The sequence below is a fragment of the Pieris napi genome, chromosome W (assembly GCF_905475465.1).
Source record: "Pieris napi chromosome W, ilPieNapi1.2, whole genome shotgun sequence".
NCBI classification, from domain to species: Eukaryota; Metazoa; Arthropoda; class Insecta; order Lepidoptera; family Pieridae; genus Pieris; species Pieris napi.
The window spans coordinates 631,853-658,988 of record NC_062258.1 but is presented as its reverse complement, the minus strand read 5'-3'; the positions used below and the strand labels follow the sequence as shown (position 1 = coordinate 658,988).

Here is a 27,136-nt window from a genome sequence, read left to right as displayed (position 1 = left end):
CTTCCAGACATCCATAGGTCTTATTTTCCTTTAAAAACTGATATACACATTATTAATGGCATTGTCTTCAAAAACAACAGTGTCATTATACCAGTAGCCGTAACCGTAACCGTTGTCTTCCCTAAACATTGGTGATAAAATATACTTCAAGAAACAGCCAGACAGTATTTGGACACCTGGTACTGTTTCTGACATAGGTCCACAGCCTAGATCATATATAGTATATGATGTCTCCCCGGAAGGTACTTTTCGTCGTAATCGCCAACACATCCTACAACCAAAACTTTCACCCTCTGAGTCCCCTCCTAGTAGTAGTTCACTTCCATCCCCGTCAGTTCCACAAGATACTGATCCAACGTCCCCTTCCAATGTATCGCCGTCTTCTCCATCGAATTATCAATCCCCTGGTAGAAATAATCCTGTCCAAGAATCTAAAACAAACACATCACATACACCAAATACACGTACTCACCACACAACTTATTCTTCATTCGGCAGAGCTATCATAAAGCCCCGAAGATTTTGGTAATTAGTCTAGAATCTAGATTAAGTTCATAATTTGTACTTAGTTTGTAAATGTATTGTTTAATGTCTTTAACCTAATTTTGTTTTGTGTAGCTGTCAAAACACAGTTATGTCAATTTAGTAGACGTCAATGTGAGAACTGTCAAAATTGAAAATGTCAGTCAAGTCAATGTTCCGTACCATTATTTCAGTCTAATAGTATGTAAGAATTTTGTCAATGTAAAAAAAAACAAAAGTGTATACTTACGTACGTACTATGTTCCACTTCATGCCATGTTTTCTTTTCTTAATAAGGGAGATGTTACGTATCTATGATTTAATATTATCTATGGGTTTCCGTTTCCTGTAGTATGTCTCGGACCGCCTGTCATGGCTGAATATATGTTTATGAATAACAGTAATGTCGTCTTATTTTAATAACCGCTTACCTGGCCACCCACCATAACACGATACACGTTTCAATACATGACATGTTTGTGTTTGCCACATGCTGATAGTGTCTGATGACAATTATCATTAACATCTGCATTCTGCCTGAATAATAATATTTACACAATTATTATACACTTGGGTATAGTAAAACGTTACGGCGCGTTGCTCAATTATCTCCAAAAATTGCGTGACGTAATAGTTGAAAGCCGAATCCCTATCACCAAATTGCGCTTCTCAACATTACAAAATTTGTCAGCCAAATAGGTATATCGATCATCTTTCATTACTCACATTATTCTACATTTTTTACATCTAAAATACGTCATTATCTCATCACTATCTTTAATTAAATATGTTCAGATGAGGGAAGAGTTTACCGGATCGACGGAATGAACCTTAAATGATGGAATCGTATGTTATTCTTCAACCAACCAATGTTTTAATAGTTATTCTGCTATTCTATAAATCATTCAAATCGATCCTACCGTTCTCGAGTTATAAGTGTTCGAACAAACACTGTTTTGTATATTAAGTAGTTTTACTGTGTTAAAACGAAGTTAAAAGAAACAGTCGCGACATCTATTGGATATTACGTAAGTTTAGAAATTTGATATAGAGACATCTAGCGGAAAACGAATAAACTAAGTTGTCGATGCCAGTGTGGACCATTAATTTTGAAATTTAAGACACGTGAACTAATCATATACTACATTCATAGATGGCGTTGTTTCAGAAAATATTATGTATTGACAATGTCCTAGACATAATATTTGTTTTTACTAAAATTATTATAACTGTATCATTTGATTAGACATGTACACAAAATTTAATTTTTAAACACAATAACACGCAGACAGTACCTGTATATTATCTGCCGATCCCCACGATTTAAGCTGATCGCTATCATCTGATCTTCTATCAAGTTCCCTCTCTCGGGCAGACTTCGGCACATACGCTGAAGACCTGGTCGCACCTACGCCTAGGAAGTTACTGAGTTACTGAACGCCTCTGTCGTCTTCTTTACGCGAACGTAAGAAACCCCTCTTTTTCTAAGAAAACAGAAATAATATAAGACAGATAAAAACAAATTATATAAACAATTGTAAACAAAAAAAGAAATTATTGTTGAATAATTATGAGTTTTAAATGGACCGTAGAAAAATGAAGTAATTTTTAGTGAAGTAAAAATTACATAATTTCAATTCAGTATTTTAGACAAGTACTTACGTGAGAAGTATTTTCGAAAGTCGTAGTAAGAATTTCTAGATAAAAGATAATTTTAACTGGATCTACACTATAGGCTCGACCAGGGTTCGTCCGCGATCTCAGTCTGGTAAAATTATTTAAAACTCGTCCTAAGAGACAATTCAAAAAATATCTAATTGCATCGTTTTGACTAAAGTACACATCTCTCTTTTCATCACAGCTTTACCACAATTTGACAGAAAGAGACAAATTAGTACTTTAGTAACAAGGGTGATTAAATTAAATTGATTTAGTTTTTATGAATAAACTGTATGTTTATTATTTCTTTGGTACAATGTTTCTTTTTAACCAATTAGCGAGTTTAAATTACTACATGCATCAATCAATATTGTACAACTACAATCGAAACTGTTTCACTTTATTAACAGGCTGATAACTTCTTTTTCTGATTTATTCTTTATAAAAAAATAAGTGGCGCTACAACCTTTTCAGGTTTTTGTATGTTTCGTGATCCTTGGTTTTGTTCATCAAATAGGCACGTAGATGAGCCTTCTGTGCCTGACATACCCAGCCGACTTTTGTGTATATGGCAACTCGGTTTCTTTACAATTTTATACACCACCGTACGAGCGATTTTTAAAAAAATATACAGAAATTACATTGGTAAACAGCCGGGGTTCGAACCTACGACCCTAAGGATGAGAATAACATGCTGATACCACTACACCAAAACTGCTTTATATCTTTTATGTTAAATAATAATACAATAAAAAATAATAACAGTTTTATTTTATTAATCTACTTAATATTACATTTATTCTATCACTCTTCCTTTACTGTGCAGTCTTCTGCTTTGGAACTCCTTACCTCTTGGTATCAGACGAGCTGTCTTTAATTTTTTTTTTTAAATCTTCTTTTTGAGCATTTATCTCCTGCCTCGTAATTAGCTACATATATATAATAGCTGTTGTGACTCGATAATCCTAGGATTAACTTTTACATATTTGTTTAAATATTATTACTAGCTGACCCGGAAAACGTCGTTTTGGACTGTAGGTATATAATTTCTAGGAAACATTTTTTTAGTTCAATAAAAATAATTATCTACTATTATAAAAAATAGGGGTTGATCGTAGAGGGATGACAATTAAGGGTTGTATGTATTTTTGTATGCTGTATCATAAAAAAAATAAAACAAAAAGTTTTGTGTAAAAAATAAAAATTTAGGTGTGGGACCACCCTTAACATTTAGGGGGATGAAAAATAGATGTTGTCCGATTCTCAAACTTACTAATTAAGCATAAAATTTTTTATAAGAATTGGTTAAGCCGTTTCGGAGGAGTATGGGAAAACAATTAGTGTGACACGAGAATTTTATATATTAAATAGATTATTAACTTAGATTTTAGATTAACTTAGATTTTAGTTTACTTTAGTTATTTAGTTATATAGTTATTATTTATGCACTTCTTGTACTTTATCCTCTGTATGTGTTTCTTTCTATATTTTACCATACTAGGGTTGCCTGGAAGAAATCGCTTGTTAGCGATAACGCCGCCCGTTGCCTAATAACTTATGTAACCTACTTTTTTATATGTATGTTTTTGTATAAGGAACTGCTCCAGATGTGGTCAAGTTCACCGTACAAAATGTCCAGCCATGGGAGTCATCTGTAACAACTGCCACAAGCCGAATCACTTTGCCAAGTGTTGCCGCAGCACACATGTGAGATTCATAGAAGAAAAAAGTATGGGTAATCCCATTGATACTTATTTTCTAAATAGTCTTTTCACTAATGAGATTTCTGTCAGCCAAAGAAACCCTTATCATATAACTTTGTCCATAAATAGTAAGAATGTAGACTTTTTACTTGACACAGGTGCTGACACTAACATTTTATCATTTAACTCTTACAAAAAACTTAATTTGTCATTGAGTAGTTTAAAGAAAAGTAATCACAAACTTTCAACCTTTAGCGGTGAAGTATTACCTACAGTAGGTCAATGCATTCTGTCTGTCACACATAACAACAAAGTATACAATGTCAATTTCCACATTATAGATATACCTTGTAGAAATATTATTGGTCGCAACAGTTGTGAGAATTTAAAATTAGTCAAAAGAGTCCATAATGTCCAATTTCATGAGTCTGTCAATGTATCACAGCTTGTTGAATATAAAGATCTCTTCTCAGGAATAGGTTGTCTTAAAGATTACGAATGTCATTTGTCAATGAAGCCTGATGCTGTACCATCTATAGATGTCCATTCAGTCTCTTAGAACAATTAAAAGAAGAATAAGCCATGTTAGAAAAAGATCAAATTATAACCAAAGTCGAGGAACCTACTAAATGGGTTAGCTCAATTGTAATTGCCTCAAAAAAGAATGGTAAACTACGCCTGTGCATTGATCCAAGGAAACTTAATAAAGCCATTGTGCGTCCTCATTATCAATTTCCAACTGTTGATGAAATTAAATCCAGCCTCTCTGGTACGCAAACAAAGGTTTTTATATGCTTAAATTAGATGAAGCTTCTTCAAAGCTATGTACATTCATCACACCTCAAGGTAGATATAGATTCCTAAGACTACCCTTCGGGATAAATGCAGCTCCAGAACTGTTTCATTCCATCATGACAAACAGATTCAGTGACATTTCAGGAGTCCAAATTATGATGGACGATTTCCTAATTTATGGTCAAACAAAAGAAGAACATGATTTTAGATTAAAACAAGTCTTAGATAGAGCTAGGGAGTTAGGAATAAAATTTAATAAAGAAAAGTCTAATATATCTAAAAGTAAAGGCAAGTACTTAAGACACATCTTTTCTAAAGATGGTGTGAAAGTTGATGAAAACAAAGTCAAAGCCATTTGCAGTATGCCACCCCCTACAAATGTCACAGAATTACAAAGATTTTTAGGTATGGTAACATACTTAGGCTCATACATAGAGAATCTGTCAGAAAAAACTTCTAATTTAAGAATGCTTTTGTCTAAAGAAAATGAATGGTCTTGGCAAGAGAGACATAACATAGAATTTAATGTATTAAAAGAGACTATAACTAAAGCCCCTGTCTTGACATATTATGATCAAAATAAACCTTTTACACTGTCAGTTGATTCGTCTAAAGATGCCATGGGTGCAGTGATTTGCCATGATAAACACCCCATTGCATATGCTTCAGCTTCATTAAGCTCATGTCAACAGTCATACTCTCAGATTGAGAAAGAGCTATTAGCAATCCTATTTGGTTGTACAAAGTTTCACCAATATGTCTATGGTCGCCACACTTTGGTTGAAACAGACCTCAAACCAATAGTATCTATAAAAAACCAATTTACAACATTCCACCCCGTCTTCAAAGAATAATGCTGAGATTACAACCATATGACCTCAATGTAACTTACAAACCAGGTAAATATCTTTATGTAGCTGATACTCTGTCCAGAGCAGCTTTACCAGAACAGTCATTACATGATCTTGATTCTGACCTAGATTTACATGTCAATTTAGTCATTAGATCACTGTCAGTTAGTCCAAATAAACTTAAATCTATTCAAGAACTAACTTCCCAAGACAAGGAATTGTCACTCTTAAGTAAATGTTGCATAGAAGGTTGGCCTGAACATAAAAAATTACTTCCAGACATCCTTAGGTCTTATTTTCCTTTAAAAACTGATATACACATTATTAATGGCATTGTCTTCAAAAACAACAGTGTCATTATACCAGTAGCCGTAACCGTAACCGTTGTCTTCCCTAAACATTGGTGATAAAATATACTTCAAGAAACAGCCAGACAGTATTTGGACACCTGGTACTGTTTCTGACATAGGTCCACAGCCTAGATCATATATAGTATATGATGTCTCCCCGGAAGGTACTTTTCGTCGTAATCGCCAACACATCCTACAACCAAAACTTTCACCCTCTGAGTCCCCTCCTAGTAGTAGTTCACTTCCATCCCCGTCAGTTCCACAAGATACTGATCCAACGTCCCCTTCCAATGTATCGCCGTCTTCTCCATCGAATTATCAATCCCCTGGTAGAAATAATCCTGTCCAAGAATCTAAAACAAACACATCACATACACCAAATACACGTACTCACCACACAACTTATTCTTCATTCGGCAGAGCTATCATAAAGCCCCGAAGATTTTGGTAATTAGTCTAGAATCTAGATTAAGTTCATAATTTGTACTTAGTTTGTAAATGTATTGTTTAATGTCTTTAACCTAATTTTGTTTTGTGTAGCTGTCAAAACACAGTTATGTCAATTTAGTAGACGTCAATGTGAGAACTGTCAAAATTGAAAATGTCAGTCAAGTCAATGTTCCGTACCATTATTTCAGTCTAATAGTATGTAAGAATTTTGTCAATGTAAAAAAAAACAAAAGTGTATACTTACGTACGTACTATGTTCCACTTCATGCCATGTTTTCTTTTCTTAATAAGGGAGATGTTACGTATCTATGATTTAATATTATCTATGGGTTTCCGTTTCCTGTAGTATGTCTCGGACCGCCTGTCATGGCTGAACATATGTTTATGAATAACAGTAATGTCGTCTTATTTTAATAACCGCTTACCTGGCCACCCACCATAACACGATACACGTTTCAATACATGACATGTTTGTGTTTGCCACATGCTGATAGTGTCTGATGACAATTATCATTAACATCTGTATTCTGCCTGAATAATAATATTTACACAATTATTATACACTTGGGTATAGTAAAACGTTACGGCTCGTTGCTCAATTATCTCCAAAAATTGCGTGACGTAATAGTTGAAAGCCGAATCCCTATCACCAAATTGCGCTTCTCAACATTACAAAATTTGTCAGCCAAATAGGTATATCGATCATCTTTCATTACTCACATTATTCTACATTTTTTACATCTAAAATACGTCATTATCTCATCACTATCTTTAATTAAATATGTTCAGATGAGGGAAGAGTTTACCGGATCGACGGAATGAACCTTAAATGATGGAATCGTATGTTATTCTTCAACCAACCAATGTTTTAATAGTTATTCTGCTATTCTATAAATCATTCAAATCGATCCTACCGTTCTCGAGTTATAAGTGTTCGAACAAACACTGTTTTGTATATTAAGTAGTTTTACTGTGTTAAAACGAAGTTAAAAGAAACAGTCGCGACATCTATTGGATATTACGTAAGTTTAGAAATTTGATATAGAGACATCTAGCGGAAAACGAATAAACTAAGTTGTCGATGCCAGTTTGGACCATTAATTTTGAAATTTAAGACACGTGAACTAATCATATACTACATTCATAGATGGCGTTGTTTCAGAAAATATTATGTATTGACAATGTCCTAGACATAATATTTGTTTTTACTAAAATTATTATAACTGTATCATTTGATTAGACATGTACACAAAATTTAATTTTTAAACACAATAACACGCAGACAGTACCTGTATATTATCTGCCGATCCCCACGATTTAAGCTGATCGCTATCATCTGATCTTCTATCAAGTTCCCTCTCTCGGGCAGACTTCGGCACATACGCTGAAGACCTGGTCGCACCTACGCCTAGGAAGTTACTGAGTTACTGAACGCCTCTGTCGTCTTCTTTACGCGAACGTAAGAAACCCCTCTTTTTCTAAGAAAACAGAAATAATATAAGACAGATAAAAACAAATTATATAAACAATTGTAAACAAAAAAAGAAATTATTGTTGAATAATTATGAGTTTTAAATGGACCGTAGAAAAATGAAGTAATTTTTAGTGAAGTAAAAATTACATAATTTCAATTCAGTATTTTAGACAAGTACTTACGTGAGAAGTATTTTCGAAAGTCGTAGTAAGAATTTCTAGATAAAAGATAATTTTAACTGGATCTACACTATAGGCTCGACCAGGGTTCGTCCGCGATCTCAGTCTGGTAAAATTATTTAAAACTCGTCCTAAGAGACAATTCAAAAAATATCTAATTGCATCGTTTTGACTAAAGTACACATCTCTCTTTTCATCACAGCTTTACCACAATTTGACAGAAAGAGACAAATTAGTACTTTAGTAACAAGGGTGATTAAATTAAATTGATTTAGTTTTTATGAATAAACTGTATGTTTATTATTTCTTTGGTACAATGTTTCTTTTTAACCAATTAGCGAGTTTAAATTACTACATGCATCAATCAATATTGTACAACTACAATCGAAACTGTTTCACTTTATTAACAGGCTGATAACTTCTTTTTCTGATTTATTCTTTATAAAAAAATAAGTGGCGCTACAACCTTTTCAGGTTTTTGTATGTTTCGTGATCCTTGGTTTTGTTCATCAAATAGGCACGTAGCACGTATGAGCCTTCTGTGCCTGACATACCCCGCCGACTTTTGTGTATATGGCAACTCGGTTTCTTTACAATTTTATACACCACCGTACGAGCGATTTTTAAAAAAATATACAGAAATTACATTGGTAAACAGCCGGGGTTCGAACCTACGACCCTAAGGATGAGAATAACATGCTGATACCACTACACCAAAACTGCTTTATATCTTTTATGTTAAATAATAATACAATAAAAAATAATAACAGTTTTATTTTATTAATCTACTTAATATTACATTTATTCTATCACTCTTCCTTTACTGTGCAGTCTTCTGCTTTGGAACTCCTTACCTCTTGGTATCAGACGAGCTGTCTTTAATTTTTTTTTTTAAATCTTCTTTTTGAGCATTTATCTCCTGCCTCGTAATTAGCTACATATATATAATAGCTGTTGTGACTCGATAATCCTAGGATTAACTTTTACATATTTGTTTAAATATTATTACTAGCTGACCCGGAAAACGTCGTTTTGGACTGTAGGTATATAATTTCTAGGAAACATTTTTTTAGTTCAATAAAAATAATTATCTACTATTATAAAAAATAGGGGTTGATCGTAGAGGGATGACAATTAAGGGTTGTATGTATTTTTGTATGCTGTATCATAAAAAAAATAAAACAAAAAGTTTTGTGTAAAAAATAAAAATTTAGGTGTGGGACCACCCTTAACATTTAGGGGGATGAAAAATAGATGTTGTCCGATTCTCAAACTTACTGAATATGCATAAATTTTTTTATAAGAATTGGTTAAGCCGTTTCGGAGGAGTATGGGAAAACAATTATTGTGACACGAGAATTTTATATATTAAATAGATTATTAACTTAGATTTTAGTTTACTTTAGTTATAGTTAGTGTTACATGTTATTTTACGATTTTTTTTTTTAAATTATTTATGCACTTCTTGTACTTTATCCTCTGTATGTGTTTCTTTCTATATTTTACCATACTAGGGTTGCCTGGAAGAAATCGCTTGTTAGCGATAACGCCGCCCGTTGCCTAATAACTTATGTAACCTACTTTTTTATATGTATGTTTTTGTATAAGGAACTGCTCCAGATGTGGTCAAGTTCACCGTACAAAATGTCCAGCCATGGGAGTCATCTGTAACAACTGCCACAAGCCGAATCACTTTGCCAAGTGTTGCCGCAGCACACATGTGAGATTCATAGAAGAAAAAAGTATGGGTAATCCCATTGATACTTATTTTCTAAATAGTCTTTTCACTAATGAGATTTCTGTCAGCCAAAGAAACCCTTATCATATAACTTTGTCCATAAATAGTAAGAATGTAGACTTTTTACTTGACACAGGTGCTGACACTAACATTTTATCATTTAACTCTTACAAAAAACTTAATTTGTCATTGAGTAGTTTAAAGAAAAGTAATCACAAACTTTCAACCTTTAGCGGTGAAGTATTACCTACAGTAGGTCAATGCATTCTGTCTGTCACACATAACAACAAAGTATACAATGTCAATTTCCACATTATAGATATACCTTGTAGAAATATTATTGGTCGCAACAGTTGTGAGAATTTAAAATTAGTCAAAAGAGTCCATAATGTCCAATTTCATGAGTCTGTCAATGTATCACAGCTTGTTGAATATAAAGATCTCTTCTCAGGAATAGGTTGTCTTAAAGATTACGAATGTCATTTGTCAATGAAGCCTGATGCTGTACCATCTATAGATGTCCATTCAGTCTCTTAGAACAATTAAAAGAAGAATAAGCCATGTTAGAAGAAGATCAAATTATAACCAAAGTCGAGGAACCTACTAAATGGGTTAGCTCAATTGTAATTGCCTCAAAAAAGAATGGTAAACTACGCCTGTGCATTGATCCAAGAAAACTTAATAAATCCATTGTGCGTCCTCATTATCAATTTCCAACTATTGATGAAATTAAATCCAGCCTCTCTGGTACGCAAACAAAGGTTTTTATATGCTTAAATTAGATGAAGCTTCTTCAAAGCTATGTACATTCATCACACCTCAAGGTAGATATAGATTCCTAAGACTACCCTTTGGGATAAATGCAGCTCCAGAACTGTTTCATTCCATCATGACAAACAGATTCAGTGACATTTCAGGAGTCCAAATTATGATGGACGATTTCCTAATTTATGGTCAAACAAAAGAAGAACATGATTTTAGATTAAAACAAGTCTTAGATAGAGCTAGGGAGTTAGGAATAAAATTTAATAAAGAAAAGTCTAATATATCTAAAAGTAAAGGCAAGTACTTAAGACACATCTTTTCTAAAGATGGTGTGAAAGTTGATGAAAACAAAGTCAAAGCCATTTGCAGTATGCCACCCCCTACAAATGTCACAGAATTACAAAGATTTTTAGGTATGGTAACATACTTAGGCTCATACATAGAGAATCTGTCAGAAAAAACTTCTAATTTAAGAATGCTTTTGTCTAAAGAAAATGAATGGTCTTGGCAAGAGAGACATAACATAGAATTTAATGTATTAAAAGAGACTATAACTAAAGCCCCTGTCTTGACATATTATGATCAAAATAAACCTTTTACACTGTCAGTTGATTCGTCTAAAGATGCCATGGGTGCAGTGATTTGCCATGATAAACACCCCATTGCATATGCTTCAGCTTCATTAAGCTCATGTCAACAGTCATACTCTCAGATTGAGAAAGAGCTATTAGCAATCCTATTTGGTTGTACAAAGTTTCACCAATATGTCTATGGTCGCCACACTTTGGTTGAAACAGACCTCAAACCAATAGTATCTATAAAAAACCAATTTACAACATTCCACCCCGTCTTCAAAGAATAATGCTGAGATTACAACCATATGACCTCAATGTAACTTACAAACCAGGTAAATATCTTTATGTAGCTGATACTCTGTCCAGAGCAGCTTTACCAGAACAGTCATTACATGATCTTGATTCTGACCTAGATTTACATGTCAATTTAGTCATTAGATCACTGTCAGTTAGTCCAAATAAACTTAAATCTATTCAAGAACTAACTTCCCAAGACAAGGAATTGTCACTCTTAAGTAAATGTTGCATAGAAGGTTGGCCTGAACATAAAAAATTACTTCCAGACATCCTTAGGTCTTATTTTCCTTTAAAAACTGATATACACATTATTAATGGCATTGTCTTCAAAAACAACAGTGTCATTATACCAGTAGCCGTAACCGTAACCGTTGTCTTCCCTAAACATTGGTGATAAAATATACTTCAAGAAACAGCCAGACAGTATTTGGACACCTGGTACTGTTTCTGACATAGGTCCACAGCCTAGATCATATATAGTATATGATGTCTCCCCGGAAGGTACTTTTCGTCGTAATCGCCAACACATCCTACAACCAAAACTTTCACCCTCTGAGTCCCCTCCTAGTAGTAGTTCACTTCCATCCCCGTCAGTTCCACAAGATACTGATCCAACGTCCCCTTCCAATGTATCGCCGTCTTCTCCATCGAATTATCAATCCCCTGGTAGAAATAATCCTGTCCAAGAATCTAAAACAAACACATCACATACACCAAATACACGTACTCACCACACAACTTATTCTTCATTCGGCAGAGCTATCATAAAGCCCCGAAGATTTTGGTAATTAGTCTAGAATCTAGATTAAGTTCATAATTTGTACTTAGTTTGTAAATGTATTGTTTAATGTCTTTAACCTAATTTTGTTTTGTGTAGCTGTCAAAACACAGTTATGTCAATTTAGTAGACGTCAATGTGAGAACTGTCAAAATTGAAAATGTCAGTCAAGTCAATGTTCCGTACCATTATTTCAGTCTAATAGTATGTAAGAATTTTGTCAATGTAAAAAAAAACAAAAGTGTATACTTACGTACGTACTATGTTCCACTTCATGCCATGTTTTCTTTTCTTAATAAGGGAGATGTTACGTATCTATGATTTAATATTATCTATGGGTTTCCGTTTCCTGTAGTATGTCTCGGACCGCCTGTCATGGCTGAACATATGTTTATGAATAACAGTAATGTCGTCTTATTTTAATAACCGCTTACCTGGCCACCCACCATAACACGATACACGTTTCAATACATGACATGTTTGTGTTTGCCACATGCTGATAGTGTCTGATGACAATTATCATTAACATCTGTATTCTGCCTGAATAATAATATTTACACAATTATTATACACTTGGGTATAGTAAAACGTTACGGCTCGTTGCTCAATTATCTCCAAAAATTGCGTGACGTAATAGTTGAAAGCCGAATCCCTATCACCAAATTGCGCTTCTCAACATTACAAAATTTGTCAGCCAAATAGGTATATCGATCATCTTTCATTACTCACATTATTCTACATTTTTTACATCTAAAATACGTCATTATCTCATCACTATCTTTAATTAAATATGTTCAGATGAGGGAAGAGTTTACCGGATCGACGGAATGAACCTTAAATGATGGAATCGTATGTTATTCTTCAACCAACCAATGTTTTAATAGTTATTCTGCTATTCTATAAATCATTCAAATCGATCCTACCGTTCTCGAGTTATAAGTGTTCGAACAAACACTGTTTTGTATATTAAGTAGTTTTACTGTGTTAAAACGAAGTTAAAAGAAACAGTCGCGACATCTATTGGATATTACGTAAGTTTAGAAATTTGATATAGAGACATCTAGCGGAAAACGAATAAACTAAGTTGTCGATGCCAGTTTGGACCATTAATTTTGAAATTTAAGACACGTGAACTAATCATATACTACATTCATAGATGGCGTTGTTTCAGAAAATATTATGTATTGACAATGTCCTAGACATAATATTTGTTTTTACTAAAATTATTATAACTGTATCATTTGATTAGACATGTACACAAAATTTAATTTTTAAACACAATAACACGCAGACAGTACCTGTATATTATCTGCCGATCCCCACGATTTAAGCTGATCGCTATCATCTGATCTTCTATCAAGTTCCCTCTCTCGGGCAGACTTCGGCACATACGCTGAAGACCTGGTCGCACCTACGCCTAGGAAGTTACTGAGTTACTGAACGCCTCTGTCGTCTTCTTTACGCGAACGTAAGAAACCCCTCTTTTTCTAAGAAAACAGAAATAATATAAGACAGATAAAAACAAATTATATAAACAATTGTAAACAAAAAAAGAAATTATTGTTGAATAATTATGAGTTTTAAATGGACCGTAGAAAAATGAAGTAATTTTTAGTGAAGTAAAAATTACATAATTTCAATTCAGTATTTTAGACAAGTACTTACGTGAGAAGTATTTTCGAAAGTCGTAGTAAGAATTTCTAGATAAAAGATAATTTTAACTGGATCTACACTATAGGCTCGACCAGGGTTCGTCCGCGATCTCAGTCTGGTAAAATTATTTAAAACTCGTCCTAAGAGACAATTCAAAAAATATCTAATTGCATCGTTTTGACTAAAGTACACATCTCTCTTTTCATCACAGCTTTACCACAATTTGACAGAAAGAGACAAATTAGTACTTTAGTAACAAGGGTGATTAAATTAAATTGATTTAGTTTTTATGAATAAACTGTATGTTTATTATTTCTTTGGTACAATGTTTCTTTTTAACCAATTAGCGAGTTTAAATTACTACATGCATCAATCAATATTGTACAACTACAATCGAAACTGTTTCACTTTATTAACAGGCTGATAAGTTCTTTTTCTGATTTATTCTTTATAAAAAAATAAGTGGCGCTACAACCTTTTCAGGTTTTTGTATGTTTCGTGATCCTTGGTTTTGTTCATCAAATAGGCACGTAGATGAGCCTTCTGTGCCTGACATACCCCGCCGACTTTTGTGTATATGGCAACTCGGTTTCTTTACAATTTTATACACCACCGTACGAGCGATTTTTAAAAAAATATACAGAAATTACATTGGTAAACAGCCGGGGTTCGAACCTACGACCCTAAGGATGAGAATAACATGCTGATACCACTACACCAAAACTGCTTTATATCTTTTATGTTAAATAATAATACAATAAAAAATAATAACAGTTTTATTTTATTAATCTACTTAATATTACATTTATTCTATCACTCTTCCTTTACTGTGCAGTCTTCTGCTTTGGAACTCCTTACCTCTTGGTATCAGACGAGCTGTCTTTAATTTTTTTTTTTAAATCTTCTTTTTGAGCATTTATCTCCTGCCTCGTAATTAGCTACATATATATAATAGCTGTTGTGACTCGATAATCCTAGGATTAACTTTTACATATTTGTTTAAATATTATTACTAGCTGACCCGGAAAACGTCGTTTTGGACTGTAGGTATATAATTTCTAGGAAACATTTTTTTAGTTCAATAAAAATAATTATCTACTATTATAAAAAATAGGGGTTGATCGTAGAGGGATGACAATTAAGGGTTGTATGTATTTTTGTATGCTGTATCATAAAAAAAATAAAACAAAAAGTTTTGTGTAAAAAATAAAAATTTAGGTGTGGGACCACCCTTAACATTTAGGGGGATGAAAAATAGATGTTGTCCGATTCTCAAACTTACTGAATATGCATAAATTTTTTTATAAGAATTGGTTAAGCCGTTTCGGAGGAGTATGGGAAAACAATTATTGTGACACGAGAATTTTATATATTAAATAGATTATTAACTTAGATTTTAGTTTACTTTAGTTATAGTTAGTGTTACATGTTATTTTACGATTTTTTTTTTTAAATTATTTATGCACTTCTTGTACTTTATCCTCTGTATGTGTTTCTTTCTATATTTTACCATACTAGGGTTGCCTGGAAGAAATCGCTTGTTAGCGATAACGCCGCCCGTTGCCTAATAACTTATGTAACCTACTTTTTTATATGTATGTTTTTGTATAAGGAACTGCTCCAGATGTGGTCAAGTTCACCGTACAAAATGTCCAGCCATGGGAGTCATCTGTAACAACTGCCACAAGCCGAATCACTTTGCCAAGTGTTGCCGCAGCACACATGTGAGATTCATAGAAGAAAAAAGTATGGGTAATCCCATTGATACTTATTTTCTAAATAGTCTTTTCACTAATGAGATTTCTGTCAGCCAAAGAAACCCTTATCATATAACTTTGTCCATAAATAGTAAGAATGTAGACTTTTTACTTGACACAGGTGCTGACACTAACATTTTATCATTTAACTCTTACAAAAAACTTAATTTGTCATTGAGTAGTTTAAAGAAAAGTAATCACAAACTTTCAACCTTTAGCGGTGAAGTATTACCTACAGTAGGTCAATGCATTCTGTCTGTCACACATAACAACAAAGTATACAATGTCAATTTCCACATTATAGATATACCTTGTAGAAATATTATTGGTCGCAACAGTTGTGAGAATTTAAAATTAGTCAAAAGAGTCCATAATGTCCAATTTCATGAGTCTGTCAATGTATCACAGCTTGTTGAATATAAAGATCTCTTCTCAGGAATAGGTTGTCTTAAAGATTACGAATGTCATTTGTCAATGAAGCCTGATGCTGTACCATCTATAGATGTCCATTCAGTCTCTTAGAACAATTAAAAGAAGAATAAGCCATGTTAGAAGAAGATCAAATTATAACCAAAGTCGAGGAACCTACTAAATGGGTTAGCTCAATTGTAATTGCCTCAAAAAAGAATGGTAAACTACGCCTGTGCATTGATCCAAGAAAACTTAATAAATCCATTGTGCGTCCTCATTATCAATTTCCAACTATTGATGAAATTAAATCCAGCCTCTCTGGTACGCAAACAAAGGTTTTTATATGCTTAAATTAGATGAAGCTTCTTCAAAGCTATGTACATTCATCACACCTCAAGGTAGATATAGATTCCTAAGACTACCCTTCGGGATAAATGCAGCTCCAGAACTGTTTCATTCCATCATGACAAACAGATTCAGTGACATTTCAGGAGTCCAAATTATGATGGACGATTTCCTAATTTATGGTCAAACAAAAGAAGAACATGATTTTAGATTAAAACAAGTCTTAGATAGAGCTAGGGAGTTAGGAATAAAATTTAATAAAGAAAAGTCTAATATATCTAAAAGTAAAGGCAAGTACTTAAGACACATCTTTTCTAAAGATGGTGTGAAAGTTGATGAAAACAAAGTCAAAGCCATTTGCAGTATGCCACCCCCTACAAATGTCACAGAATTACAAAGATTTTTAGGTATGGTAACATACTTAGGCTCATACATAGAGAATCTGTCAGAAAAAACTTCTAATTTAAGAATGCTTTTGTCTAAAGAAAATGAATGGTCTTGGCAAGAGAGACATAACATAGAATTTAATGTATTAAAAGAGACTATAACTAAAGCCCCTGTCTTGACATATTATGATCAAAATAAACCTTTTACACTGTCAGTTGATTCGTCTAAAGATGCCATGGGTGCAGTGATTTGCCATGATAAACACCCCATTGCATATGCTTCAGCTTCATTAAGCTCATGTCAACAGTCATACTCTCAGATTGAGAAAGAGCTATTAGCAATCCTGTTTGGTTGTACAAAGTTTCACCAATATGTCTATGGTCGCCACACTTTGGTTGAAACAGACCTCAAACCAATAGTATCTATAAAAAACCAATTTACAACATTCCACCCCGTCTTCAAAGAATAATGCTGAGATTACAACCATATGACCTCAATGTAACTTACAAACCAGGTAAATATCTTTATGTAGCTGATACTCTGTCCAGAGCAGCTTTACCAGAACAGTCATTACATGATCTTGATTCTGACCTAGATTTACATGTCAATTTAGTCATTAGATCACTGTCAGTTAGTCCAAATAAACTTAAATCTATTCAAGAACTAACTTCCCAAGACAAGGAATTGTCACTCTTAAGTAAATGTTGCATAGAAGGTTGGCCTGAACATAAAAAATTACTTCCAGACATCCTTAGGTCTTATTTTCCTTTAAAAACTGATATACACATTATTAATGGCATTGTCTTCAAAAACAACAGTGTCATTATACCAGTAGCCGTAACCGTAACCGTTGTCTTCCCTAAACATTGGTGATAAAATATACTTCAAGAAACAGCCAGACAGTATTTGGACACCTGGTACTGTTTCTGACATAGGTCCACAGCCTAGATCATATATAGTATATGATGTCTCCCCGGAAGGTACTTTTCGTCGTAATCGCCAACACATCCTACAACCAAAACTTTCACCCTCTGAGTCCCCTCCTAGTAGTAGTTCACTTCCATCCCCGTCAGTTCCACAAGATACTGATCCAACGTCCCCTTCCAATGTATCGCCGTCTTCTCCATCGAATTATCAATCCCCTGGTAGAAATAATCCTGTCCAAGAATCTAAAACAAACACATCACATACACCAAATACACGTACTCACCACACAACTTATTCTTCATTCGGCAGAGCTATCATAAAGCCCCGAAGATTTTGGTAATTAGTCTAGAATCTAGATTAAGTTCATAATTTGTACTTAGTTTGTAAATGTATTGTTTAATGTCTTTAACCTAATTTTGTTTTGTGTAGCTGTCAAAACACAGTTATGTCAATTTAGTAGACGTCAATGTGAGAACTGTCAAAATTGAAAATGTCAGTCAAGTCAATGTTCCGTACCATTATTTCAGTCTAATAGTATGTAAGAATTTTGTCAATGTAAAAAAAAACAAAAGTGTATACTTACGTACGTACTATGTTCCACTTCATGCCATGTTTTCTTTTCTTAATAAGGGAGATGTTACGTATCTATGGGTTTCCGTTTCCTGTAGTATGTCTCGGACCGCCTGTCATGGCTGAATATATGTTTATGAATAACAGTAATGTCGTCTTATTTTAATAACCGCTTACCTGGCCACCCACCATAACACGATACACGTTTCAATACATGACATGTTTGTGTTTGCCACATGCTGATAGTGTCTGATGACAATTATCATTAACATCTGCATTCTGCCTGAATAATAATATTTACACAATTATTATACACTTGGGTATAGTAAAACGTTACGGCGCGTTGCTCAATTATCTCCAAAAATTGCGTGACGTAATAGTTGAAAGCCGAATCCCTATCACCAAATTGCGCTTCTCAACATTACAAAATTTGTCAGCCAAATAGGTATATCGATCATCTTTCATTACTCACATTATTCTACATTTTTTACATCTAAAATACGTCATTATCTCATCACTATCTTTAATTAAATATGTTCAGATGAGGGAAGAGTTTACCGGATCGACGGAATGAACCTTAAATGATGGAATCGTATGTTATTCTTCAACCAACCAATGTTTTAATAGTTATTCTGCTATTCTATAAATCATTCAAATCGATCCTACCGTTCTCGAGTTATAAGTGTTCGAACAAACACTGTTTTGTATATTAAGTAGTTTTACTGTGTTAAAACGAAGTTAAAAGAAACAGTCGCGACATCTATTGGATATTACGTAAGTTTAGAAATTTGATATAGAGACATCTGGCGGAAAACGAATAAACTAAGTTGTCGATGCCAGTTTGGACCATTAATTTTGAAATTTAAGACACGTGAACTAATTATATACTACATTCATAGATGGCGTTGTTTCAGAAAATATTATGTATTGACAATGTCCTAGACATAATATTTGTTTTTACTAAAATTATTATAACTGTATCATTTGATTAGACATGTACACAAAATTTAATTTTTAAACACAATAACACGCAGACAGTACCTGTATATTATCTGCCGATCCCCACGATTTAAGCTGATCGCTATCATCTGATCTTCTATCAAGTTCCCTCTCTCGGGCAGACTTCGGCACATACGCTGAAGACCTGGTCGCACCTACGCCTAGGAAGTTACTGAGTTACTGAACGCCTCTGTCGTCTTCTTTACGCGAACGTAAGAAACCCCTCTTTTTCTAAGAAAACAGAAATAATATAAGACAGATAAAAACAAATTATATAAACAATTGTAAACAAAAAAAGAAATTATTGTTGAATAATTATGAGTTTTAAATGGACCGTAGAAAAATGAAGTAATTTTTAGTGAAGTAAAAATTACATAATTTCAATTCAGTATTTTAGACAAGTACTTACGTGAGAAGTATTTTCGAAAGTCGTAGTAAGAATTTCTAGATAAAAGATAATTTTAACTGGATCTACACTATAGGCTCGACCAGGGTTCGTCCGCGATCTCAGTCTGATAAAATTATTTAAAACTCGTCCTAAGAGACAATTCAAAAAATATCTAATTGCATCGTTTTGACTAAAGTACACATCTCTCTTTTCATCACAGCTTTACCACAATTTGACAGAAAGAGACAAATTAGTACTTTAGTAACAAGGGTGATTAAATTAAATTGATTTAGTTTTTATGAATAAACTGTATGTTTATTATTTCTTTGGTACAATGTTTCTTTTTAACCAATTAGCGAGTTTAAATTACTACATGCATCAATCAATATTGTACAACTACAATCGAAACTGTTTCACTTTATTAACAGGCTGATAACTTCTTTTTCTGATTTATTCTTTATAAAAAAATAAGTGGCGCTACAACCTTTTCAGGTTTTTGTATGTTTCGTGATCCTTGGTTTTGTTCATCAAATAGGCACGTAGATGAGCCTTCTGTGCCTGACATACCCCGCCGACTTTTGTGTATATGGCAACTCGGTTTCTTTACAATTTTATACACCACCGTACGAGCGATTTTAAAAAAATATACAGAAATTACATTGGTAAACAGCCGGGGTTCGAACCTACGACCCTAAGGATGAGAATAACATGCTGATACCACTACACCAAAACTGCTTTATATCTTTTATGTTAAATAATAATACAATAAAAAATAATAACAGTTTTATTTTATTAATCTACTTAATATTACATTTATTCTATCACTCTTCCTTTACTGTGCAGTCTTCTGCTTTGGAACTCCTTACCTCTTGGTATCAGACGAGCTGTCTTTAATTTTTTTTTTTTAAATCTTCTTTTTGAGCATTTATCTCCTGCCTCGTAATTAGCTACATATATATAATAGCTGTTGTGACTCGATAATCCTAGGATTAACTTTTACATATTTGTTTAAATATTATTACTAGCTGACCCGGAAAACGTCGTTTTGGACTGTAGGTATATAATTTCTAGGAAACATTTTTTTAGTTCAATAAAAATAATTATCTACTATTATAAAAAATAGGGGTTGATCGTAGAGGGATGACAATTAAGGGTTGTATGTATTTTTGTATGCTGTATCATAAAAAAAATAAAACAAAAAGTTTTGTGTAAAAAATAAAAATTTAGGTGTGGGACCACCCTTAACATTTAGGGGGATGAAAAATAGATGTTGTCCGATTCTCAAACTTACTGAATATGCATAAAATTTTTTATAAGAATTGGTTAAGCCGTTTCGGAGGAGTATGGGAAAACAATTATTGTGACACGAGAATTTTATATATTAAATAGATTATTAACTTAGATTTTAGATTAACTTAGATTTTAGTTTACTTTAGTTATTTAGTTATATAGTTATTATTTATGCACTTCTTGTACTTTATCCTCTGTATGTGTTTCTTTCTATATTTTACCATACTAGGGTTGCCTGGAAGAAATCGCTTGTTAGCGATAACGCCGCCCGTTGCCTAATAACTTATGTAACCTACTTTTTTATATGTATGTTTTTGTATAAGGAACTGCTCCAGATGTGGTCAAGTTCACCGTACAAAATGTCCAGCCATGGGAGTCATCTGTAACAACTGCCACAAGCCGAATCACTTTGCCAAGTGTTGCCGCAGCACACATGTGAGATTCATAGAAGAAAAAAGTATGGGTAATCCCATTGATACTTATTTTCTAAATAGTCTTTTCACTAATGAGATTTCTGTCAGCCAAAGAAACCCTTATCATATAACTTTGTCCATAAATAGTAAGAATGTAGACTTTTTACTTGACACAGGTGCTGACACTAACATTTTATCATTTAACTCTTACAAAAAACTTAATTTGTCATTGAGTAGTTTAAAGAAAAGTAATCACAAACTTTCAACCTTTAGCGGTGAAGTATTACCTACAGTAGGTCAATGCATTCTGTCTGTCACACATAACAACAAAGTATACAATGTCAATTTCCACATTATAGATATACCTTGTAGAAATATTATTGGTCGCAACAGTTGTGAGAATTTAAAATTAGTCAAAAGAGTCCATAATGTCCAATTTCATGAGTCTGTCAATGTATCACAGCTTGTTGAATATAAAGATCTCTTCTCAGGAATAGGTTGTCTTAAAGATTACGAATGTCATTTGTCAATGAAGCCTGATGCTGTACCATCTATAGATGTCCATTCAGTCTCTTAGAACAATTAAAAGAAGAATAAGCCATGTTAGAAAAAGATCAAATTATAACCAAAGTCGAGGAACCTACTAAATGGGTTAGCTCAATTGTAATTGCCTCAAAAAAGAATGGTAAACTACGCCTGTGCATTGATCCAAGAAAACTTAATAAAGCCATTGTGCGTCCTCATTATCAATTTCCAACTATTGATGAAATTAAATCCAGCCTCTCTGGTACGCAAACAAAGGTTTTTATATGCTTAAATTAGATGAAGCTTCTTCAAAGCTATGTACATTCATCACACCTCAAGGTAGATATAGATTCCTAAGACTACCCTTCGGGATAAATGCAGCTCCAGAACTGTTTCATTCCATCATGACAAACAGATTCAGTGACATTTCAGGAGTCCAAATTATGATGGACGATTTCCTAATTTATGGTCAAACAAAAGAAGAACATGATTTTAGATTAAAACAAGTCTTAGATAGAGCTAGGGAGTTAGGAATAAAATTTAATAAAGAAAAGTCTAATATATCTAAAAGTAAAGGCAAGTACTTAAGACACATCTTTTCTAAAGATGGTGTGAAAGTTGATGAAAACAAAGTCAAAGCCATTTGCAGTATGCCACCCCCTACAAATGTCACAGAATTACAAAGATTTTTAGGTATGGTAACATACTTAGGCTCATACATAGAGAATCTGTCAGAAAAAACTTCTAATTTAAGAATGCTTTTGTCTAAAGAAAATGAATGGTCTTGGCAAGAGAGACATAACATAGAATTTAATGTATTAAAAGAGACTATAACTAAAGCCCCTGTCTTGACATATTATGATCAAAATAAACCTTTTACACTGTCAGTTGATTCGTCTAAAGATGCCATGGGTGCAGTGATTTGCCATGATAAACACCCCATTGCATATGCTTCAGCTTCATTAAGCTCATGTCAACAGTCATACTCTCAGATTGAGAAAGAGCTATTAGCAATCCTATTTGGTTGTACAAAGTTTCACCAATATGTCTATGGTCGCCACACTTTGGTTGAAACAGACCTCAAACCAATAGTATCTATAAAAAACCAATTTACAACATTCCACCCCGTCTTCAAAGAATAATGCTGAGATTACAACCATATGACCTCAATGTAACTTACAAACCAGGTAAATATCTTTATGTAGCTGATACTCTGTCCAGAGCAGCTTTACCAGAACAGTCATTACATGATCTTGATTCTGACCTAGATTTACATGTCAATTTAGTCATTAGATCACTGTCAGTTAGTCCAAATAAACTTAAATCTATTCAAGAACTAACTTCCCAAGACAAGGAATTGTCACTCTTAAGTAAATGTTGCATAGAAGGTTGGCCTGAACATAAAAAATTACTTCCAGACATCCTTAGGTCTTATTTTCCTTTAAAAACTGATATACACATTATTAATGGCATTGTCTTCAAAAACAACAGTGTCATTATACCAGTAGCCGTAACCGTAACCGTTGTCTTCCCTAAACATTGGTGATAAAATATACTTCAAGAAACAGCCAGACAGTATTTGGACACCTGGTACTGTTTCTGACATAGGTCCACAGCCTAGATCATATATAGTATATGATGTCTCCCCGGAAGGTACTTTTCGTCGTAATCGCCAACACATCCTACAACCAAAACTTTCACCCTCTGAGTCCCCTCCTAGTAGTAGTTCACTTCCATCCCCGTCAGTTCCACAAGATACTGATCCAACGTCCCCTTCCAATGTATCGCCGTCTTCTCCATCGAATTATCAATCCCCTGGTAGAAATAATCCTGTCCAAGAATCTAAAACAAACACATCACATACACCAAATACACGTACTCACCACACAACTTATTCTTCATTCGGCAGAGCTATCATAAAGCCCCGAAGATTTTGGTAATTAGTCTAGAATCTAGATTAAGTTCATAATTTGTACTTAGTTTGTAAATGTATTGTTTAATGTCTTTAACCTAATTTTGTTTTGTGTAGCTGTCAAAACACAGTTATGTCAATTTAGTAGACGTCAATGTGAGAACTGTCAAAATTGAAAATGTCAGTCAAGTCAATGTTCCGTACCATTATTTCAGTCTAATAGTATGTAAGAATTTTGTCAATGTAAAAAAAAACAAAAGTGTATACTTACGTACGTACTATGTTCCACTTCATGCCATGTTTTCTTTTCTTAATAAGGGAGATGTTACGTATCTATGATTTAATATTATCTATGGGTTTCCGTTTCCTGTAGTATGTCTCGGACCGCCTGTCATGGCTGAACATATGTTTATGAATAACAGTAATGTCGTCTTATTTTAATAACCGCTTACCTGGCCACCCACCATAACACGATACACGTTTCAATACATGACATGTTTGTGTTTGCCACATGCTGATAGTGTCTGATGACAATTATCATTAACATCTGTATTCTGCCTGAATAATAATATTTACACAATTATTATACACTTGGGTATAGTAAAACGTTACGGCTCGTTGCTCAATTATCTCCAAAAATTGCGTGACGTAATAGTTGAAAGCCGAATCCCTATCACCAAATTGCGCTTCTCAACATTACAAAATTTGTCAGCCAAATAGGTATATCGATCATCTTTCATTACTCACATTATTCTACATTTTTTACATCTAAAATACGTCATTATCTCATCACTATCTTTAATTAAATATGTTCAGATGAGGGAAGAGTTTACCGGATCGACGGAATGAACCTTAAATGATGGAATCGTATGTTATTCTTCAACCAACCAATGTTTTAATAGTTATTCTGCTATTCTATAAATCATTCAAATCGATCCTACCGTTCTCGAGTTATAAGTGTTCGAACAAACACTGTTTTGTATATTAAGTAGTTTTACTGTGTTAAAACGAAGTTAAAAGAAACAGTCGCGACATCTATTGGATATTACGTAAGTTTAGAAATTTGATATAGAGACATCTAGCGGAAAACGAATAAACTAAGTTGTCGATGCCAGTTTGGACCATTAATTTTGAAATTTAAGACACGTGAACTAATCATATACTACATTCATAGATGGCGTTGTTTCAGAAAATATTATGTATTGACAATGTCCTAGACATAATATTTGTTTTTACTAAAATTATTATAACTGTATCATTTGATTAGACATGTACACAAAATTTAATTTTTAAACACAATAACACGCAGACAGTACCTGTATATTATCTGCCGATCCCCACGATTTAAGCTGATCGCTATCATCTGATCTTCTATCAAGTTCCCTCTCTCGGGCAGACTTCGGCACATACGCTGAAGACCTGGTCGCACCTACGCCTAGGAAGTTACTGAGTTACTGAACGCCTCTGTCGTCTTCTTTACGCGAACGTAAGAAACCCCTCTTTTTCTAAGAAAACAGAAATAATATAAGACAGATAAAAACAAATTATATAAACAATTGTAAACAAAAAAAGAAATTATTGTTGAATAATTATGAGTTTTAAATGGACCGTAGAAAAATGAAGTAATTTTTAGTGAAGTAAAAATTACATAATTTCAATTCAGTATTTTAGATAAGTACTTACGTGAGAAGTATTTTCGAAAGTCGTAGTAAGAATTTCTAGATAAAAGATAATTTTAACTGGATCTACACTATAGGCTCGACCAGGGTTCGTCCGCGATCTCAGTCTGGTAAAATTATTTAAAACTCGTCCTAAGAGACAATTCAAAAAATATCTAATTGCATCGTTTTGAATAAAGTACACATCTCTCTTTTCATCACAGCTTTACCACAATTTGACAGAAAGAGACAAATTAGTACTTTAGTAACAAGGGTGATTAAATTAAATTGATTTAGTTTTTATGAATAAACTGTATGTTTATTATTTCTTTGGTACAATGTTTCTTTTTAACCAATTAGCGAGTTTAAATTACTACATGCATCAATCAATATTGTACAACTACAATCGAAACTGTTTCACTTTATTAACAGGCTGATAACTTCTTTTTCTGATTTATTCTTTATAAAAAAATAAGTGGCGCTACAACCTTTTCAGGTTTTTGTATGTTTCGTGATCCTTGGTTTTGTTCATCAAATAGGCACGTAGATGAGCCTTCTGTGCCTGACATACCCCGCCGACTTTTGTGTATATGGCAACTCGGTTTCTTTACAATTTTATACACCACCGTACGAGCGATTTTTAAAAAAATATACAGAAATTACATTGGTAAACAGCCGGGGTTCGAACCTACGACCCTAAGGATGAGAATAACATGCTGATACCACTACACCAAAACTGCTTTATATCTTTTATGTTAAATAATAATACAATAAAAAATAATAACAGTTTTATTTTATTAATCTACTTAATATTACATTTATTCTATCACTCTTCCTTTACTGTGCAGTCTTCTGCTTTGGAACTCCTTACCTCTTGGTATCAGACGAGCTGTCTTTAATTTTTTTTTTTAAATCTTCTTTTTGAGCATTTATCTCCTGCCTCGTAATTAGCTACATATATATAATAGCTGTTGTGACTCGATAATCCTAGGATTAACTTTTACATATTTGTTTAAATATTATTACTAGCTGACCCGGAAAACGTCGTTTTGGACTGTAGGTATATAATTTCTAGGAAACATTTTTTTAGTTCAATAAAAATAATTATCTACTATTATAAAAAATAGGGGTTGATCGTAGAGGGATGACAATTAAGGGTTGTATGTATTTTTGTATGCTGTATCATAAAAAAAATAAAACAAAAAGTTTTGTGTAAAAAATAAAAATTTAGGTGTGGGACCACCCTTAACATTTAGGGGGATGAAAAATAGATGTTGTCCGATTCTCAAACTTACTAATTATGCATAAAATTTTTTATAAGAATTGGTTAAGCCGTTTCGGAGGAGTATGGGAAAACAATTATTGTGACACGAGAATTTTATATATTAAATAGATTATTAACTTAGATTTTAGATTAACTTAGATTTTAGTTTACTTTAGTTATTTAGTTATATAGTTATTATTTATGCACTTCTTGTACTTTATCCTCTGTATGTGTTTCTTTCTATATTTTACCATACTAGGGTTGCCTGGAAGAAATCGCTTGTTAGCGATAACGCCGCCCGTTGCCTAATAACTTATGTAACCTACTTTTTTATATGTATGTTTTTGTATAAGGAACTGCTCCAGATGTGGTCAAGTTCACCGTACAAAATGTCCAGCCATGGGAGTCATCTGTAACAACTGCCACAAGCCGAATCACTTTGCCAAGTGTTGCCGCAGCACACATGTGAGATTCATAGAAGAAAAAAGTATGGGTAATCCC

General features: G+C 33.4%; 1 long non-coding RNA gene across 3 annotated transcripts in view; it reads right to left on the bottom strand.

Moving 5' to 3' along the window:
• LOC125062029 overlaps positions 1-26,488 on the bottom strand; it is a 60,928-nt gene extending 34,440 nt beyond the window's left edge. The window contains exons 1-6 of one of the 3 annotated variants that reach the window (XR_007119128.1): positions 25,397-26,488; positions 23,685-25,218; positions 17,900-19,416; positions 12,090-13,623; positions 6,275-7,808; positions 473-2,006 (exon numbers count right to left, since the gene is read on the bottom strand). This is a non-coding gene — a long non-coding RNA (uncharacterized LOC125062029). The other 2 variants (XR_007119127.1, XR_007119129.1) reach the window with 2 other exon arrangements.
• Positions 26,489-27,136: the final 648 nt, after the last annotated feature.